Source organism: Oryctolagus cuniculus, chromosome 13 (assembly GCF_964237555.1).
Source record: "Oryctolagus cuniculus chromosome 13, mOryCun1.1, whole genome shotgun sequence".
NCBI classification, from domain to species: domain Eukaryota; kingdom Metazoa; phylum Chordata; class Mammalia; order Lagomorpha; family Leporidae; genus Oryctolagus; species Oryctolagus cuniculus.
The window spans coordinates 109,656,441-109,678,174 of record NC_091444.1 but is presented as its reverse complement, the minus strand read 5'-3'; positions in this window follow the sequence as shown (position 1 = coordinate 109,678,174).

The window sequence follows — 21,734 nt, the reverse complement described above, 5'->3', positions numbered from 1 at the left end:
TGACAAATAAATTGCATAAAACAGTGTCATAATGGTAATACTGACATTCTTCACTCTTTCTTTAATGTGCAGATAATAGAGAATAGCAAAAGTAATCAATGCATTGCCCTGTTATCTTGGAAACTAAAAAGAGAGAGAGAGAGAGAGAGAGAGACAGAGACTCATTTCAAACAGATAATACATGCATAGGATTACATATTTCCAATATATCTAGAGGAAAAATAATTTTCATGAAGTTACTAAACTCCTAGAATTTTGAGCCTTGTCAAAACAACAAAGTGTCACCAATTGACAATTTTTGACATGGCATAATTATCAACTTAATAACAGAGAATTAGAAAACCAGACCCTGTAAGCATGCTTAGAATTTCCAGGCCTTCTGAACACTGGAGCCTGAAATGGTGCTTTCCAGTCTACAAATTTATTTCTTCAAGATTTATTTGAAAGTCAGGGTTACACAAAAAGAGGAGAGGCAGAGAGAGAGAGGTCTTCCATCTGATGGTTCACTTCCCAGATGGCCACAACAGCCAGAGCTGCGCCAATCTGAAGCCAGGAGCCAGGAGCTTCATCTGGGTCTCTCACATGGGTGCAGGGGCCCAAGGACTTGGGCCATCTTCTATGCTTTCCCAGGCCATAGCAGAGAGCTGGACAGGAAGAGGAGCAGCCGGGACTAGAACCAGCACCTATATGGGATTCTGAAGCTTCAGGCCAGGGCGTTAACCCGCGGCATCACAGCGCCGGCCCCTCTGCAAATTTATATTCATTAAAAAGCCAAAACTTATTCTGAGAGCCAATTCCCATTTATGAATATAAAATGTCAATGAATCTTGTACTATAGGATGCACTAATGTTAAGAAATGTTATAAAATTTAAGTACAGACTTGTATTTTATGCTCATTTAATTTTATCATGGTAACTTTAAGTTCGTCAAAGCACTTACATATTTATAATATTTTTAGAAATAAGATGAAATGGTAAGTGGACAACTATAAAATTATTCATGGGCAGATTTTATGCATTACAATTCAGATTTTTAAAAAAAAGTTAGGGTGTTTTCATTAAACTGTTATCAATAACTTCAAACTTTCATTGATATTCTTGTTAAAAAGTCTAAGAGAAATTAAGCTACATTTTTAAGTGTATTTTTTTAATTTAAACACTCAAGTAATTGTTGAAGTTAATTTGCTTTGTAGAAAAGTTAAAAATGAGGATCTTAGGGCCAGCGTTGTGGTATAGTGCATAAGGCTGCTCTTTGTTACTTGGGCACCACATGTGGATGCTGTTTTGAGTCTGAGTGCTCCATTTCTGGTCCAACTGCCTGCTAATGTGCCTTGGAAAGCAGCAAAAGATGGTCCAAGTCCTTGAGCCCCCTACCATCCATGTGGAAGACCCAGAAGAAGCTCCTGGCTCCTGGCTTCAGATTAGCCCAGCTCCAATCATTGCCGCCATCTGGGGAATGAATCTATACATGCAAGATTCTCTCTCTCTCTCTCTCTCTCTCTCTCTCTCTCTCCTCTGTCTCCATAATCAAACTGAGGATCTCCACCAAACAGTAAATTCATATAGTTTAGTGTATTTCCTAGGAATATACTGTGTACTATGACAGTATACTACAGTGTTTTATATTTCTTTATTTCTGTGTAATTTTCATTATCCCCATGGTAAATTTGGGAACAGAATCATCAGAGTTATACAACTGTAATATTTATGTCATGGTTCATTTCCAGATATAGTTGATAAAATTTTCCCAAAGTTTTTATTTTCCAAAATTATGCATTTTACATATTCTGAATTGTTGGACATATAAATCATACAGTTCTATTTATTGCCTTCAGTTTGTAACAGTAGATTGTCTTGTGTCATGATCAGGCACTATCAAGTCCTAATAGTTTATTGCATCACTGTTTGGTGTTTTTCTTTTTCCAGAAAGGCGATGAAATAAATATGGAAGATGAATGGAAGGGATAAATACAGGTGCATACATATAATGAGAAAAGACCACAAGCTAAGGTAATACTGAGGGGTAGATCACTGCTCAATTGAGCACAGATACAGGAAAGGAATGGGGGGAGTGTGTAGAAACATTTCTGCAGCAGTAAGCAAGCATCAAAAACTCTCTGGACTCAGGATAAGTAGTGAGCAGAGGATTAAAAAACTGACCTTGCTGCATCTGCTCCAGTTCAAATCCAAGTTCCAGACTGGGTAGCAGATGGGTGTGTAAAGGGCAAAATTAATTCATCCCAAATTATCCAGACACTGAGGATATCATGTGAATGCCTTCAACATAGAAACAAATCATTTTATGCCACAGAATTTTCAGAGTTCCTTGATCCTTGCTCTAGAAACATCATCTAGTCATTCACTTTTTTTCTTGATGCAAGTTTAAGTTTTGGAGGATTTTTTTTTAAATTTACTCTTTTAAACTGACATCTCATCAGATCACTCAATTCACCTTCATGTAAATTAATCCTTCTACTATATTTATTCTGATATTCAGAATATCAGTTGTTATAATCATTGTTACCATTAATACATAATTTATGATTTCTATAACTTTATTAACTTTTTCTCATTTTAGAACCATGACATACAAAAATCTTTCTAGCATAAGACTCAGATTTGTTATTTTGTTCTATTTCACCCAGTAGGTGCTTTTTGTCACTTCACATGTTATTACTTATTCCTCTCCAGAGAGTGTTTAGCTGTTAGTGAACTGTTCATATGGAAGCCAGAATCAGGTGATTCGAATCAGATGCCTGACACTCAGTGCTACCAGAGGGTCAGTGCAGCTGCTGCTGTCTGAGCCTGCTGCAGTCAGCAGCCTGGGATTTCCTTCTGATCAGAAACCCTCTGAAAGTTGTTTTCAGTGAAGAAATATGTCTTACTGACTCTATCAGGAAATCATTTAAGGACTTCATGCTATTTCTTTTTGGTCACTATTTTTCATTTTCAAAGAAAGTGGCAACCCACTTCATTTCCTCTTTTCAAGAGAAATATGGATCTTCAGAAGGAGATGATTTATGATTCTGGTTACTAAGCCCAGCTCTTATAAATTGTAATATGTACTGTTACAGAAACCTGGGGTGGGAAAATCCCTCATTCAAACAAGCATCAGAGACAGTAGAGAATCCAAGCAGTTTATAATGCCAGTAGGCTCAGCTGGAATAATTTCCTGAAAAATGAGCAACAATCCCAAGTTTATTACAATATTTATAGGTTCATAAGCATCATGCCTTACATGTTACAACATTGGTAGGGTTAAATTGCAGCGTACCTGACTTAGGACCACAGTTTCAATGGTTGGTGGGTCTTGTATGTTTGTAAAAGAGTTACCAGGGGCAGATTCATTAGGACAGATTTGTGAATGGAGTTTACAAAAGCAAAACTTAGGACATCTTCCCTCCCTAGACAAGGTAACACTAGGTAGCTGTTTCACTAGCTAATGTGAGCAGCCACTATTAAAAGCTTGGGGTGCAGGGCCCAAGCACTTGGGCCATCCTCCACTGCACTTCCCAGGCCAAAGCAGAGAGCTGACCTGGAAGAGGGGCAACTGGGACAGAATCCAGCACCCCAACTGGGACTAGAACCCAGTGTGCCGGCGCCGCAAGGTGGAGGATTAGCCGCCATATTTCTTCTACAGTAAAAGTTATAAACTATGCTTTTAATTAGTTCAGTGATAGCCTGTCACACTCTTGGAGATAGATAAATATCAAGGAGGAACTGAGCTTTTACATGAAGATGCTTCATGAAAAGAAAACATAAGGATTTTATTTGTAAAAATATTGTTTGTTCAAATTTCTACTTAAGAATTCCATACTCCTGATTGGATTCAACATGGCTGAAAAAGGTATAGCCACACTAACTTAAACTGGTTCAGCGATGTGAAAAGAAAAAAGGAAGCATCACCTTAATTCCCAAACAAGGAAAAACTATGAGAAAGAGAGGTATACTTCCATGTTCCTGATGAAAATATATGTAAAAATTCTCAATATAATACAAGCTAATCTAATCCAACAATAAATCACATCATTTATATGGAACATATGGGATGATTAAACATATGCAAGTCAATGAATAGGATACATCACATTAACAAGTTGAGAACAAAAATCACATGATTATCTCAATACATACAAAGTGAGTATTTGATAAAATATAACATCCTTTCATGATAAAAGCCTTAAGAAAACTGGGTACAGAAGGAACATACCTCATGAGGATCAAGGCCACTTATGACAAACCCACAGTCAATATTATATTGATTTTGAGAAATATTGAATCATTTCCACTAAAATCTGAAACCAGATAATGATGCCTACTTTCACAATTGCTATTTAATATAATTCTGGAGATTTTAGCCAGAGCCATTAGGCATGAAATAAAAATCATAGGGACACAAGTTGGAAAGGAGAGGTCAAACTCTCCCTCATTACAGGAAACATGATTCTATATAGAGAGGAACAAAAAAAATTACACTAAGAGACTATTGGAACTCATAAGAGAGCTAGGTAAAGTTGCAAGATATAAAATCAGCACTCAAAAATCAATTGCCGGCCAGCATCGTGGCTCACTTGGCTAATCCTCTGCCTGTGGTGCTGGCACCCCAGGTTCCAGTCCCAGTTGGGGCACTGGTTCTGTCCCAGTTGCTCCTCTTCCAGTCCAACTCTCTGCTGTGGCCTGGGAAGGCAGTGGAGGATGGCCCAAGTGCTTGGGCCCTGCACCCACATGGGAGACCAAGAGAAAGCACCTGGCTCCTGGCTTCAGATTGGCGCAGTGTGCTAGCCACAGTGCACCAGCCATAGCGGCCATTATGGGGGATGAACCAACGGAAAGGAAGACCTTTCTCTCTGTCTCACTCTCTCACTGTCCATTCTGCCTGTCAAAATAAATAAATAAATAAAAATTAAAAAAAATCAATTGCCTTTGAAAACACAATGCCACAGCTGAGAAAGAACATATATATCACTACTATTCAGAGTAGCTAATTCAAATCTATAAAGCTTTAAATAAATTTAACCAAGGATGCGAAATTTATAAAAACTTTAAAGAAAGAAATAGAAGAAGAAAAAATTGGAATTAGTGTCACCAAGATGTCCATACTACAAAAAGAAGTTTACAGATTCAATGAGATTCCAATAAAAATACCACGGACATTTTCTCATATCTAAAGAAGTAATGCTAAAATTCAGATGTAAGCAAAGAGGCACCAAATAGCAAACACAATCTTAAACAGCAAAAACAAAGCTGGAAGCATCACAATACCAGATTTTAAGACATTCTACAGGACAGTTACAATCAAAACAGTCTGGTACCTGAAAAACATGAAGTCTGTTCTCTTTATTTTAATAAAATTTTTTCAAATGATCGCACCATGGCAGTGAATGGACTTATTACACACTTATTAACATAATGATAAGATTTTAAGGAACTAAACAAGCTGAAGTAAGTGTTAATAAATGACAATTAAGGCCGGCGCCGCGGCTCACTAGGCTAATCCTCCGCCTAGCGGCGCCAGCACACCGGGTTCTAGTCCCGGTTGGGGTGCCGGATTCTGTCCCGGTTGCCCCTCTTCCAGGCCAGCTCTCTGCTGTGGCCAGGGAGTGCAGTGGAGGATGGCCCAGGTACTTGGGCCCTGCACCCCATGGGAGACCAGGAAAAGCACCTGGCTCCTGGCTCCTGCCATCAGATCAGCGCGGTGCGCCGGCCGCAGCGCGCCGGCCGCGGCGGCCATTGGAGGGTGAACCAACGGCAAAAGGAAGACCTTTCTCTCTGTCTCTCTCTCTCACTGTCCACTCTGCCTGTCAAAAAATTAAAAAAAAATAAAAAAATTAAAAAAAATGACAATTAAGAGTACACAGCAGTGATTCTTGGGAAAAAATGGGAAATAATGCTATAAGAGGTATCACTGAATTAGAATAGAAAAATACATACATAAATAAAAATATCCCAAATGCTTACTAGAATTTGGTGTACAATAATTGTGGGATTTCAGATTAATTAAGATGGCCTGCAATAAATGTTAAAGGAACTGTGCTAGTCACCTGGAGGGAGGAGGTGTTTAAAACACACATTTGAGGCAGGGTAAAATAATACACAGCTTGAATAAATCACAAAATACTACGCTTCAGTGAGGTAAAGCCACTTCAAATCTGATAGTAAATCCAACAGACTCAGAGTTAAAGACTGAATTATTTAAATTCACAAAAGTAAACATTTTAACACAAAATGAACCATAAGGAATGTCTTAAATATTTATAAGATATGAATCCTCTATATAATGGGTGAATTACTCCATTACATAAGAAGCTGCCACAAATCAATATAAAAATCTAAAAATCAAACAGAAAAAATGGACAAAAATATGGATATACATCATATGTATGACAATATGCATCAGAATTATGAATGCCTATGCTCTTTAACTCAGCAATTTTAGTTCTAGTAATTTAATCTGGTGGTTTAATTCACCTCTGTGAATGGGCATACATCAATGGTATCTATTACAGCATGTATTGTTATAAAAATAAAAATTGGATTAAGCAGCTAGTTAAAAACAAACATCTGAATAATAGACCATGAGTTTCAAAAAAATGAGGAAGCACTTCAGGCAATGATACTCTGAGGGCATGAGCACCATTTATTATAACTTTTAGAAATTTTATTGCATTTTAATTACATAAATAAAGGAAGTACAAGCCATAATAAAATTATTACATGATACTATAGAAAAGCAAGCTTGTACACTTGAAAGAAATGGAACAAAATTTCTAGAGATTCCATATAGTCAGTTAAGTAGAAAATTACTGAATATATTAAATAGGGCAGTGCACAGAGCTGAACAGAGAATTGGGCCAGTACAAGATGCATCTGAAGATATTATAATAGAATACACCAAAGATAAAGAGAAGTAAATATAAACAAATTGTTCAGAGATCTGAAGTAAATAACAAGAAATCTAAAGTTAATCTTATTGGAGATGCATAAGGAGATACTAGGCATCAGTGGCTGAGGTGACAGTTGAGAATGATCTAGAATTGATGATGGATGTAGGATTATCACATTCAGAGAGCACAAATTAGCTCAAGTACAATGCAAAGATAATCTACACCTAGGCACATTGTCGTGAAACCTCAGAACACCAAAAACTTAAAATATAAGCGGTGTCAACAGTAAATAAAGACAGGATGGAAATCACCCTTATATACATCAGCTGACACCACTTGGGGTCTTTCCACATCAAGGACTATAGCCAGAGGACCATGAGCTGGCATGTTCACATGTTAAGGGTACGGGACATTCCAGAATTACACACATGGAAATTAGGATTCTATAGATGAAATTTATCTTTCATACACTTATACAAAATAAACATTGAATTGCATTGTTCAGGACAAAGAAAATTGCTGTGCCATGTTCCAATGACTTAATACTTTGTTTATTCTCCCTCGGTGATCTTTTGGGTTGTATCTATTTTGAAAAAATGGTAGTTTTAAGTAGTTCTACAATTATGAATAAGCTATGAACCTTCCAGGTAGGTCTTTAAGTAGACTCAGACCTCTACTTCTCTGCATACACCTAAGAGTCTCATGAAGTAAGCCTATGTTTAATGTTACTAGAAACTGCCAAAGAGTTTTTCTGTTCATGCTAATAGACTAAGAATAGCTGGGGATCTCTACATTCAGGATTAAGAAGGGAAATACAACAACCTACCCTAGGGACCATGCTCAGTAATGAAGCCTGAGAAATATGAGGCACTTCAAAGCACTTTATGGGAAAAAAGAATTAAAAGATCAGTTGATCTGGTGCTAACATTTCTTAAAACCCATGCATAATATCTTCATAGCATGCACTTTATGTGAACTTTTTGAAAGCCTCCCATTTCCCTTTATAGGAAAGACACAGAAAAAAGTGACCATTATCATAATTTCTATATAATATTGCCTCAAGATGCTTCAGAAAAAGAATAATACATGACACAAAGATTATAAATTATAAAAAGTATATTATTTATAGATCAATATACAAATAAGGTTAATATACAAAACAGTTATATGCCTATACAACAATCAGCTAGAAAATAAATTTTTTAAAACTTTTATTTAATGAATATAAATTTCCAAAGTACAGCTTATGGATTACAATGGCTTCCCCCCCATAATGTCCCTCCCACCCGCAACCCTCCCCTTTCCCACTCCCTCTCCCCTTCCATTCACATCAAGATTCATTTTTGATTCTCTTTATATACAGAAGATCAGTTTAGCATACATCAAGACTTCAACAGTTTGCTTCCACACAGAAACAAAAAGTGAAAAATACTGTTTGAGTACTAGTTAGAGCATTAAATCACAATGTATAGCACATTAAGGACAGAGGTCCTACATGAGGAGTAAGTGCACAGTGACTCCTGTTGTTGACTTAACAAATTGACACTCTTGTTTATGGTATCAGTAATCACCCTAGGCTCTTGTCATGAGCTGCCAAGGCTATGGAAGCCTTTTGAGTTCACCAACTCTGATCCTATTTAGACAAGCTCGTAGTCAAAGTGGAAGTTCTCTCCTCCCTTCAGAGAAAGGTACCTCCTTCTTTGATGACCCATTCTTTCCACTGGGATCTCACTCATGGAGATCTTTCATTTAGGTTTTTTTTAGAAAATAAAATTTAATATAAACCCACTTGCAGTAACAATAAGAACTATGAGGTATCTCATAAGAATTGATGAGAAAATTTTTTTTGGAAAATATCATTACAAATAATTTCAGTAGGACATAAAAAAAGAAACAAATAAAAAAATTAGGACATTTATGGGTAAAAGACATAATATAGCAATTAATTTATACTCAATAAATTTAATATAATTCTAATTAGAATCTCACAAGGATTTCTGAAACATGTTGATAAGCTCATTAAAACTGCAAAACTAAGCAGGACAATAAGTATAATGAGAAATATCAAGATCTTACAGACCCTGTTCTAGTAACACTACAGAAATTAGAGCCAGATTTGGCACTGTGGTGCAGCAAGTTAATGCCCTGGCATAAAGCACTGGCATCCCATATGGGTGCTGGTTTGAGTCCTGGCTGCACCACTTCCAATCCTGCTCTCTGCTATGGCCTGGGAAAGCAGTAGAAGATGGCCCAAGTCCTTGTTCTCACGTGGGAGACCTGGAAGAAGCTCCTGGATCTTGCCTTTGGACCAGTGAAACTCCGGCCATTGTGGCCAATTGGAGAGTGAGCCATCAGATGGATGACATCTTTCTCTCTCTCTCTCTCTCTCTCTCTCTCTGTGTGTGTGTGTGTGTGTGTAACTTTGACTTTCAAATAAAAAATCTTAAAAGAAGAAATTAGGGCTATGTGGTGTATTACAGGGTTATAGAACTCTTTCCTGAAACAGAATAGGATGCTCAGAAAGAGCCCAGGTACATACAGGGTTATTAAAATTTCAGTGGGGACTGCACCAAAATATGTTTTACTTGAAACTAAGCCTCTAGATATAACTTCAAATTTTTAGGAAATATGAGGTTAACATATTGTTAATTGATACCATTAGGAAATACTCAGACAAAACAGAATACAATATATTCTACAAAGGTATCAATTTTGGCCCTTACAAAACAGCTTAAACAGCATTTCTGTGACAATGGGGAAAATCTATTTAGAAATTACTGCTAGTTTTTCAGGTGTATTAATAATATTGTGCTTAACCACAAGAGCCACAGAGTCTGCGCGCCAGCGCTGGAAGTGGAGGTGAGCTAAAAACCTGTCGGTAACCTGAGACATTGGTGGGGAAAGGCAGAAAAAGCCTGCAGGGAATGAGGCCTGAAACCCCATTGGGGAAAGTTCACCAGGCTGGCTGGAGGAGAGAAAAAATCGAATAAATAAGGGGAACCTGCACGGACATTTAGCCCCTCTCTCCATTCACCTTACAAAGCCAAGCAAGACACAGGGCAGGTGCCATTTTATGTAAGTAAAGTGGTGCGCACCATTTTGCATATGTAAAGCGGGTGTCTCTCATTAGCCAAGCAGAAAAACCTGACTCTGGTAAGCAAGCGAATACCCACAGGGGCCAGATTTCATACATCAACTACTCTCAATTCCACTCAGCTGTGTGGAATTACTTCCCAACTGAGTCAAAAAAAAAAAAAAAAAAAAAAAAAAAGAGAGAGAGAGAGCGAACAAAAGTGAGCAAGAGAACAATCAGGGTGAATCACCTTTGGCACACCCTTAAGTAGAACCAGAACTCTCTGGCCACACCCATCACGGCCTCTAAGGATCCATCAAAAGCAGACAGTCCTCAATCTAGAGTCACAGTATAACAAGAAAAAACCAAAGAATATCTCCAATACGACAAACAAATGCAAAAGCCAAGGTAACAAGAATAAGGAAGACACTATGATGCCCCCAAATGAAAAAGACACCCCAATCAAGATTATGAAGATGATGAGATAGAAGAAATGCAAGAAGCAGATCTCAAAAAATTGATAAGAACATTAAGAAGTCTCAAAAACAAATTCTCGAACTACAGAAATCCTTAATGAACAAGATAGAAAATCTTTCTCATGAAAATGAAATATTAAGGAGGAATCAAAATGAAATGAAACAACTAGTAGAACATGAAACTCTGATAGTGATGAGAAATCATAATGAAGTGAAGAATTCAATAGATTAAATGACAAACACATTAGAGAGCCTTAAAAACAGAATGGGTGAAGCAGAAGAGAGTATATCAGACTTAGAAGACAGAGCACAGGAAAATATACAATCAAACCAAAGAAAAGAAGAGGATATTAGAAATCTAAAAAATATTGTCAGGAATCTTCGGGATACTATTAAAAAACCCAACATTCGGGTTCTAGGAGTTCCTGAAGGCATGGAGAGGGAGAAAGGATTAGAAGGCCTTTTTAGTGAGATATTAGCAGAAAATTTCCCAGGTTTGGAGAAGGACAGAGACATCCTAGTACAGGAAGCTCATAGAACCCCTAATAAACATGACCAAAAGAGATCCTCACCATGACACGTTGTAATTAAACTCCCCACAGTGAAACATAAAGAAAAGATCCTAAAATGTGCAAGAGAGAAATGTCAGATTACTCTCAGAGGATCTCCAATCAGACTCACAGCTGACTTCTCATCAGAAACCCTACAGGCTAGGAGGGAATGGCGAGATATAGCCCAGGTACTAAGAGAGAACAACTGCCAGCCCAGAATATTATATCCTGCAAAGCTATCATTTGTGAATGAAGGTGAAATAAAGACCTTTCATAGCAAACAGAAATTGAAAGAATTTGTCGCCACTCGTCCAGCCCTGCAAAAGATGCTTAAAGATGTGTTACACACAGAAACACAGAAACACGGTCATTAATATGAAAGAAGGTAAATGAAGGAAATCTCACACCAAAAGATCACAGGAAGTTCAAAACATATATCAGAAAACATCTTTGGCAAATGGCAGGGCAAAGCTACTACTAATCAATAATCACATTGAACATTAATGGCCTGAACTGTCCAGTTAAAAGACACAGATTGGCTGATTGGCTTAAGGAACAAAACCCATCTATTTGATGCTTACAAGAAACACATCTGTCCAACAAAGATGCATACAGACTGAAAGTGAAAGGCTGGAAAAAATATACCATGCCAACAGAAATGAAAAAAGAGCAGGTGTAGCCATCTTAATATCGGACAACATAAACTTTACCACAAAAACAGTTAGGAAAGACAAAGAGGGGCACTATATAATGATTAAGGGATCAATTCGACAGGAACATATAACGATTATCAATGTATATGCACCTAATTACAGGGCACCGATTTATTTAAAAGATTTGTTAAGGGACTTAAAGGGAGACTTAGACCCCAATACAATAGTACTGGGGGACTTCAATACTCCACTCTCAGAAATAGACAGATCAACAGGACAGAAGATCAGCAAGGAGACAGTAGATTTAAATGACACTATAGCCCAAATGGATCTAACAGATATCTACAGAACTTTCAATCCTACAGCTAAAGATTTTACATTCTTCTGAGCAGTACATGGACCCTTCTCTAGGATTGACCACATACTAGGCCATAAAGCAAGTCTCAGCAAATTCAAAAGAATTAGAATCATACCATGCAGCTTCTCAGACCATAAAGGAATGAAGTTGGAAATCAGCAACTCAGGAATCCCTAGAGCATACACAAGCGCATGGAGACTGAACAACATGCTCCTGAATGAACAATGGGTCATAGAAGAAATTAAAAGAGAAAATTGAAAATGAATCTTGATGTGAATGGAAGGGGGGAGGGAGAGGGAAAGGGGAGGGTTTGGGTGGGAGGGAAGTTATGGGGGGGGGAAGCCATTGTAATCCATAAGCTGTACTTTGGAAATTTATATTCATTAAATAAAAGTTAAAAAATTCAAAGGGTGAAATAATGAAAGCTCTACAAAAAAAAGTGGGATGGGAATTTGAAGTATAGTAGTGAAAAAGTAGTATTCTGTAAGGAGAAAAGCAAGTTACCCTGTTTGAACTTTATATGGTATAGACATGTGTTGAAACATCATGTAGTATTCCCTCATTAACATGTAAAATATTTTCAGTGTTTATTAAAGTTTTTGAAAAGCATAAAAAAATAAAGTTATGCTTTTATGTCCAAAAAATAATATTGTGCTTATTTAAGAGACTGTCCATATTTTAATATGGATACTGATATACTGATATACATGTCAGGATGCCTCCAATTTATTTGCAAATAGTTCAGCCAAAAAATGTGCCCACACACCAACTGATGCACAGCAAAATGTTAGAAATTACTAAATCTATGGCTGATATGCAGAATGTCACTGTATGATATTTGGTTTCTATATATTAAATCTTCATAATAAAATATTGGAAAAATAAGGGAGAACATTATAAACTCAACAAATATTTCTGAGAGAATCAAGTGTTCTTAGAAACTTCACATTTTAGGAGAAAATAAGAAAAATATATTGTACCTTTAAAAGAAAATATATATATATTTTCTCAGATTCAGACAATTTCTTAAGGCAAACAGTACAAGTCATGAGAGAAAGATGGGGTTGAGTATACTAAATTTAAAAAGATGCAAGTAAAAACACCAAAAACAGATAAACAGAAAACTCAGAGTAATTAAAATATACAACCTGGAAAGATTAATATCTCAAGAAACCCATACATACCAGTAAAAAAGTAGAAAACCATACATAAGACTAACAAAAACCCTCATCTTCAGAGAATAATCTTAGCATCCCATAAACATATCCCAAGATATGTGATCTTGAAAATACCACCTGAAACAGGACACTCTATCACATAGATTGGCAAAGCATAGCAAAAAAAGCAAATATGGTAATAGTTTGAAGGAACTGAAATTCCTATATAATTCTGGTGATCTAGTTATTCTGAAGTAAAATTTGACATATGTAATGCTGAAAACTGACATACTAAATCACTTAAAGTTTTCAATTCCTGAAGATTCTTTTCAGGCCTGGGGCCATGGCTCACTTGGCGCCACCTGTGGTCCCTGCATCCCATATGGGCACCAGGTTCTAGTCCTGGTTACTCTTCTTCCAGTCCAGATCTCTGTTGTGGCCCGGGAGGGCAGTGGAGAATGACCCAAGTGCTTGGGTCCCTGCACCTGCATGGAAGACCAGGAGGAAGCACCTGGCTCCTGGCTTTGGATCAGCACAGAGCCAGCCATGGTGGCCAGTTGTGGGGTGAACCAATGGAAGGAAGACTTTTCTCTCTCTCACTGCCTGTAACTCTACCTGTCAAATAAATGAATAAAAATCTTAAAAAAAAAAGAAAATTCCTTTCACAACACAAATCTGTTCATTGCAACACTATTTAGAACTGCAAATAATAGAAACCACCCTCGAATCAGTCAATACAGACTGAATACCTAATCTAGTTCTATTCATACAATGGGATACGACACAGCAGTGAAAACAAATGATCTTGATTCATAGCAACATATGTTAAGAAAATCTAATTTTAATAACAAAATCAACAGCTACACAGTGACTCCCAAAGAACCCTCCTTGCTGGTGTTTAGGTTTTCTAGTTCCTTCCCACATGCAAAATGTTTGCCCAGTGCAGCCAGCAGAATATGGCAAATATGGTGGCTGTCACTTCCAATATTTGATTATAGTAAAATGATAGTTTCTGTCTTTGATGCTCAGTTGCACTGTCTCTGAGATGACTTGCTAAGGGATGATCAAGTGCTCTGTTTTGGAGATTTCCAGGCAGTTGTGCTGATGATCACATGATGAGGAATGGAGCATTTCTTCCAGCCAATAAGTTAGGAAATAGAAGTGATCTCTGTAGACCCAGGGCTAGAGTCATCCATTCAACCATCCCAGCCACTCATCCATCCCTGACTCTCAGGAACAGTGCAGGGTGGCAAACAGCTGCTATGTTTTGGGGAAGACTGTTACACAGCAATAAATAACTAATACAAGTTAGTTATACCTATTCAGTAAAATTAAACATGCACAGTAATTATGAGGACATATGTCTATTTCAGGATGAAGTGTAACTCTGGGGAAGCAGATGGGTGGTCTTTTGCTTTTTACAAATAATACTTATTTGAAAGGGAGGAACACACACACTCAGAGAGAGACAGAGAGAGAGAGAGAGAGAGAGAGTGCTTCCACAGTGATTCATCCCCCAAAGTACAGATAGCTAGGGCTGGGCTAGCCTAAAGACAGGAGCAGAATTTCAACAAAGTCTTCCACATAGGTGGCAATTACTATAATATAAAAGCCATATTCTGCTACTTTCCAAAATACATCAACAGGAAACTGGAACAAAAGCAGAGCATCTGGGATTTGAATTGGCACTCTGATAAGGATGCTGTATTGAAAGCAGAAGTTTAACATGCTGTGCCACAATGCCAGCCCAGGGTAAGGCATTAGTTGTTTTTTATTTTCATGAGAAAGTTTCATTTTTCTTTTTTTGTAAAGATCAATTTACTTATGAGAAAGAGATACAGAGAGAGGCCTATGCTGTGGTGTAGTAGATTAAGCCTTTGGCTGCAGCACCAGCATGGGCACTAGTTCAAATCCTAGCTGCCCCTCTTCTGATCAAGCTCTCTGAACAGTAGCCTGGGAAGGCAGTAGATGGCCCAACTGTTTGGGTCCCTGCACCCAGAGGGAGACCTGAAGGAGCTCCTGGATTCTGGTTTCAGATAGGCCTAGCTCCAGCTGTTGCAGCCATTTGAGTAGTGAGCTAGTGAATGAATGGAAGATCTCTCTCCCTCTCCCCCCCACCGTGTCTCTCCCTTTCTCTGTATCTCTGCCCCTTGAATAAATAACCTTTAAATAACTTACAGATAGAGTTATACTCACACAACACACACGCACATGAGAGAGAGAGAGAGAGAGAGAGAGAGAGAGAGGGAGGGAGAGAGAGAGAGAAATTTTCTATCTGCTGTTTCACTTTCCAGATGACTGCCATAGCCATGGCTGAGCCAGGCTGAAAGCATGAGCTAGAAACTTCATGCAGTTTTCTCGCATGGGTGATAAGTGCCCAAATATTTGGGCCATCTTTCTCTGTTTTTCCCAGGCCATTAGCAGGGAGATGAATTGAAAGTGGAGCAGTTGAAACTCAAAACAGCATCCATATGGGATGCCAGCATAGCAGGTGGAAGCATTTATCTGCTATACAATATTGGCCCCTGAGACATTGTTTTATAGAATATATATATGTGTGTGTGTGTGTGTGTGTGTGTGTGTTGGAGCCAACACTGTGGCAAAGTGAGTTAGGCTGCCACCTGTGGCACTGGAATCATGTATGGGCTCCAGTTCAAGTTCTAGCTGCTCCACTTCTGATCCAGCTCACTGCTAATGGGTGTGGGAAAGCAGTGGAAGGTGGCCCAAGTACCTGGGCACCTGCACTCACATGGGAGACTTGGAATACCTCCTAGCTCTTGGCTTTGGATTGGCAAGGCTCTGGCCATTTGGGATTGGACCAGTAGATGGAAGATCTCTCTCTTTAACTCTGCTTTTTAAATAAAGAAATAATCTAAAGGAAAAAGAAAACATGTTTGCATTTTTCATATCTGGGCATCCCATATGTTTGTGCGTGGTTTGTATTGTCAACACCTTATGTCTACGGATCCACATCTGTGTATTCAACCAACTGAGGATATAAAATATGAAAAAAGAATTGTGCTTGTACTGATATGTACAAGCCTTTTTCTTGTCATTAACCCCTAAACAGCAAAGTAGAACAACTACTTCCATAGTATTTGCATTGTAGTCAGTGTTAAAAGTAATCTAGAGGTGAATTATAGAATACACAAGATGTATGCAGGCCAAATTCAAATGATATGCCTTTTTATGCAAAGAACTTGCACATCAGTAAATCTGCATTATCTAGGAGGATCCTGGAACCAACTCCATGTATATCGAGGGGCAATGGTATATTATTTCTGTAATCTAAAACATTTTATTGCTATTTAAAACATTTCATAATTAGAAATAAGCACTTTAAAAAAGTCTGCTCCACTTATTAAAGAGCTACAGAGCACTGGCTGGCTCCTCCAACTGCACTCCCGAGGAAAGTAATTATCTAATGGCTAAATAATTTGCACTGGAGGAGAGACATGTATCAGTGTCTGTTCCAACAGCTGACAACATAAAGTATGTAAGTACCAAAACCAGAAGTTTCTTTTAAAAGGCAACAAGAAACTTATATAAGAGCACCTAATAAATTCATGGTGAGAAGCAGGACGATATGTTGCCTTAACTCTAGAGTAGCTCATGATTATAGCATTTAAAACAGAGATTCACTTCCATCCTCCAAATTGCTCATTTACTTGAGAGAAATGCTAGTGTGTTTTAACAAGACAGGAAGCGTGGCTTGTCTGCTTTATTTAACAGGATCCTTACATTAAGAATATGGTTTAGATATTAAAAGGTAGTAACTGAATTCTCTTTCCGCTCTCACAGTTGTGCCATGGCCATTTGGCATTTAGACCACACACCCTCCTCTGTGATCCTCTTCCTTGCCATTTTTTTTTTTGACAGGCAGAGTGGTGGACAGTGAGAGAGAGAAACAGAGAGAAAGGTCTTCCTTTTGCCGTTGGTTCACCCTCCAATGGCCGCCGCGGCTGGCGTGCTGTGGCCGGTGCATCATGCTGATCCGAAGGCAGGAGCCAGGTGCTTCTCCTGGTCTTCCATGGGGTGCAGGGCCCAAGCACTTGGGCCATCCTCCACTGCATTTCCCGGGCCATAGCAGAGAGCTGGCCTGGAAGAGGGGCAACCGGGACAGAATCCAGCACCCCTACCGGGACTAGAACCAAGTGTGCTGGCGCCACAAGGTGGAGGATTAGCCTAGTGAGCTGCGGCGCCGGCCTTCCCTGCTCTTTAGTTGAACTGAGATAGTAGTGAAGTTCTGAGCTGAGGCTCTCAAGAAGGGCAGCCCAGTCATGTTTCCTGTCCTATGCTATATGAGTCTATAGCATGTTTAAGGATCTCTTTTAACAAATCCACATTACTTTTTCTTCAACTACGGGAGATCTGGTATTTCATTATGACCCCCCCTCCACCCCTGACAATTTTCTACCCCATATTCTTGTCATCAGTTTTAAATTTCAAATTAAAACTTAATACTTTTCTCCCATAGCACATTCCACACACATCTTTGGGGTTTCATTCTGTTCCTGTCTCCAAATCAAATGTACTCCCAATTTTTCCAGTCCTCATATATCTTATTTTGCAGGATACAGCTCTACCAGCTACCATCTGATATAGGTGTTCCCTATTCTCTTGTTCAGAAATCCAATCCCATACCCCAGACTACAATTTGCCTCTTCAGTGATGGTGTAATCCAAGATCAGAAGTGCCCAATCCTCCCATTAAATCATGTGCTATGTGGGCATCTATTACAATCATACTGTGAAATCTGAAGACTCCTTCAGGCTGAAGGATTGTGACCATCTTCCTGGCAATCTTCTCATGGATAGTCTCTGAAGCTCTACCCATTCCTCAGCTAGACCTTGAAGAGTAACATTCCTGCATCACACTCCCATCACTCCTTCAGAGTGATGGAAAATTGGCTCTTCATTGGTCGCTCCCCCTCTTCACGGAGGAACGACACTAGACCCTGCGCTTTTCTTTTATCTGCTCGGCCCTTCCTGGGTTTGCTGCTGGTCCTTCCTGGGTTGGCTGCCGACCCCTCCACCTCCATGGAGGGGCGGCTCCCCCTGCCACTTTCCCCACTTCCGTGGGGGAGCGGCACACCACCAGCCGGCTCTCTCGGGGGCTGCTCAGATGTTATCCGAATGTTCCTGGTGCATGTTGTCTCTCTCCTCCTTTATAGTCCTCTTCCACCAATCCCAACTCTGCTACCCACACACCGAGCATGCTGCTCTCCTCCAATCAGGAGCAAGATCAGCTCCTACAGCTCAGTCAAATTGGCGAGAGGCAGCTGTGTAGAAGTTGTTTACTCCTCTCCCAGCACCATATTGTGGGAGAGCAGATGCATAGAATAAGTCTTAATTCCAGTAACTTAGTCTAGTCCGAGTTGCTCCCCACATTCATGTTTAATTATTTCAAATTAAAAACATAAGCAGGGATTGGTGCTGTGGCATAGTGGGTTAAGCTGCTTCCTGCAGTGCCAGCATCCCATGTGGGTGCCAGTTCGAGTCCCAGCTGTTCCACTTCCAATCCAGATCTCTGTTGTGGCCTGGAAAAGCAGGCCATTGTGGCCAGGTGGGGAGAGAACCAGTGGATGAAAGACCTCTCTCTCTCCCTCTCCTTTCTCTGTGTAACTCTGACTTTCAAACAAATAAATAGAATATTTAAAAAAGCCAACATTAGGAATTTATTTTATAAAGAGGATTGCTTTGAGAGAAATATATAAGATTATAAATAGATTTCTTCTTTTTCTAAAGAATTTATTCATTTATTGGAGAGGTAGAGTTATAGACAGTGAGAGGAAGAGACAGAGAGAAAGATCTTCTTTCAGTTGGCTCACTCCCCAAATGGCCACAACAGCTGGAACTGCAGCAATCTAAAGCCAGGAGCCAGGATCTTCTTTCAGGTCTCCAATGTGGGTGCAGGGGCATAAGTACTTGAGTCATCCTATACTGCTTTCCCAGGCTGTAGCAGAGAGCTGGATTGGAAGAGGAGCAGCCGGGACTTGAATTGGCACCCATATGGGATGCTGGCATCACAGGACAAGGATTAACCTACTGTGCCATGGTGCCAGCCCCTAGATTTCATCTTAATTTTTCTTTAACTTTTGGAAAACAGTAATTTAACAAGGCCCCATGTTCCTGGGTAGGACAAGTGATTTTTATTTTAACGTGACAAATAATTATAGAGACTAAAATTTATTTATTTTTTTCAGTGGCAACTGTTTGATTTTCTTTTTTTAACTTTTATTTAATAAATATAAATTTCCAAAGTACAGTTTATGGATTACAATGGCTTTTTCCCCTCCATAACTTCCCTCCCACCCTCAACCCTCCCATCTCTCACTCCCTCTCCCATTCCATTCACATCAAGATTCATTTTCAATTATTTTTATATACAAAAGATCAATTTAGTATAAATTAAGTAAATATTTCAACAGTTTGCACCCACACTGAAACACAAAGTGAAAAATACTGTTTGAGTACTAGTTATTGCATTAATTCACATTGAATAGCACATTAAAGACAGAGATCCTACATGAGGAGTAAGTGCACAGTGACTCCTGTTGTTGACTTAACAAATTGACACTATTGTTTATGGCATCAGTAATCACCCTAGGCTCTTGTTATGAGTTGCCAAGGCTATGGAAGCATTTTGAGTTTGCCAACTCTGATCTTATTTAAATGAGGTCATAGTCAAAGTGGAAGTTCTCTCCTTCTTTCAGAGAAAGGTACCTCCTTCTTTGATGGCCTGTTCTTTCTACTGGGATCTCACTCGCAGAGAGCTTTCATTTAGTGTTTTTTTTTTTTTCTTTTTGCCGGAGTCTCTTGACTTTCCATGTCTGAAATACTTCATGGGCTCTTCAGCCAGATACGAATGCCTTCAGGGCTAATTCTGAGGCCAGAGTGCTATTTAGGGCATCTGCCATTCTATGAGAGACTAAAATTTATTATGCATGCATTTAGTGTTCCATACCAAACAATGAACTAAAAGTTTTACATGGGTTATCTTATTTAATCTCTCCAGCAACTCCAGGATCCATTTTACTGATAATATTTGATTGCTTATGACAGGTATGAGGAAAATAATTCAACAGCAATGAATCTGTCATCAAGAACATGGTGGGTAATTAACCAAGGTGTCCCTCATCAAATAAATGGATAAGGAAAATGTGGACATACAATAGAAGATTTGTCAGTTATAAGAATGCAACCCTTTTATTTACAGCTAAAAGTTGGAATTGGAGGACTTGATGTTAAATCAAACATGTCAGCCACAGAAAGACAAACAACACATGTTCTCTCTCACATGTGCAAGCTAATATAAACCACAGATTGATGAGCCCTGGAGACTGTAGGTTGAGAGGTGGAGGGAAAGGTAGTGGGAGGTTGGAAAATGAGAACCAGATAAAAATCAGGTCTGAGTTCCCAGTATCACATAGCACAGCAGGGTAATGATAACCTAGTAGATATTTTATGGGTAAATACAAGAAAGTAGCTCAAAGACTCGAATCTTAAAAATGTCAGCAAAGGGGCAGTTTTGATTACTCTGGATTTACCAGTACACATTGTATACATGTAGTGAAGTAATATACTGTACCCCATACATTTGCACAAGTATTCCTAATTTAAAGTTATTAATTTAAAGTATCACTCCCAACCTAGTGCATTATCATCAAGTTCTCCAGTTAGGGTTCATTTTCAATGAAAGAGATGGCATTACAAATTAACATATTTATAATATGTACATGTACATATAAATATTGCATGGTTTACATATTATTTGATATTAAACACATATGTGCCATATAGGATAAAGATAAAAGATAATCTTATCAACCTTTGAAATCATGCACACACACATACATGCAAGTACATGTGTTATGAAAATCAAGTAAACATATCATCTAATGCACATTCCTATAAATAATTAGTTATATGGATAATATATTCTCTGACTATTGACAGCTTACTTTCATAATTCAGTTTTTCAGATGACAGACTCTAGTAAGAGCTCAAATAGAAAATAAGCAGAATCTAATCTTACAATATTTATCTTTAACATATCCAAGAATATTTATTATGTAACACTTTACTTTAGAAAATGAAAGAAATCTCCAAAACACTTACACAGAGTAATATTTCCTGGAACTTTTAAAAATACTTAGTTTTTAATTTAGTTTTAATTGCCAATACAATAATGTATTATATAGGGAAAAATTTCATCCAGAGTAAAGATATCTGCATAGTTTTGTCACAATAAATATAAAAGAATTGCATAAATTTATAGTAGTTTACAGTTTAACAAATAAGTTCACAAAATACAAGACTGCTTATGGAAAACACTTTTACCCAATTAAGTACAAGGAAAGTTACATACCAGACCTCAGCCTTATCCATTTTAGTGAACTACCAGATGGCGAATGTACAGAGAGCTGGCTAGTGATCTGTGTTTTCTCAAGCAGGACCCCAACGCGTCTCAGAGAGTGTAGTGAAATGATGGAAGGTGCAGAGTGATAACTCTGGGACTGTCTTCTTGAGATCAGTCAAACACTTTATTTTTCAAGCAAGTTATATAGAAGAACCTGGTAA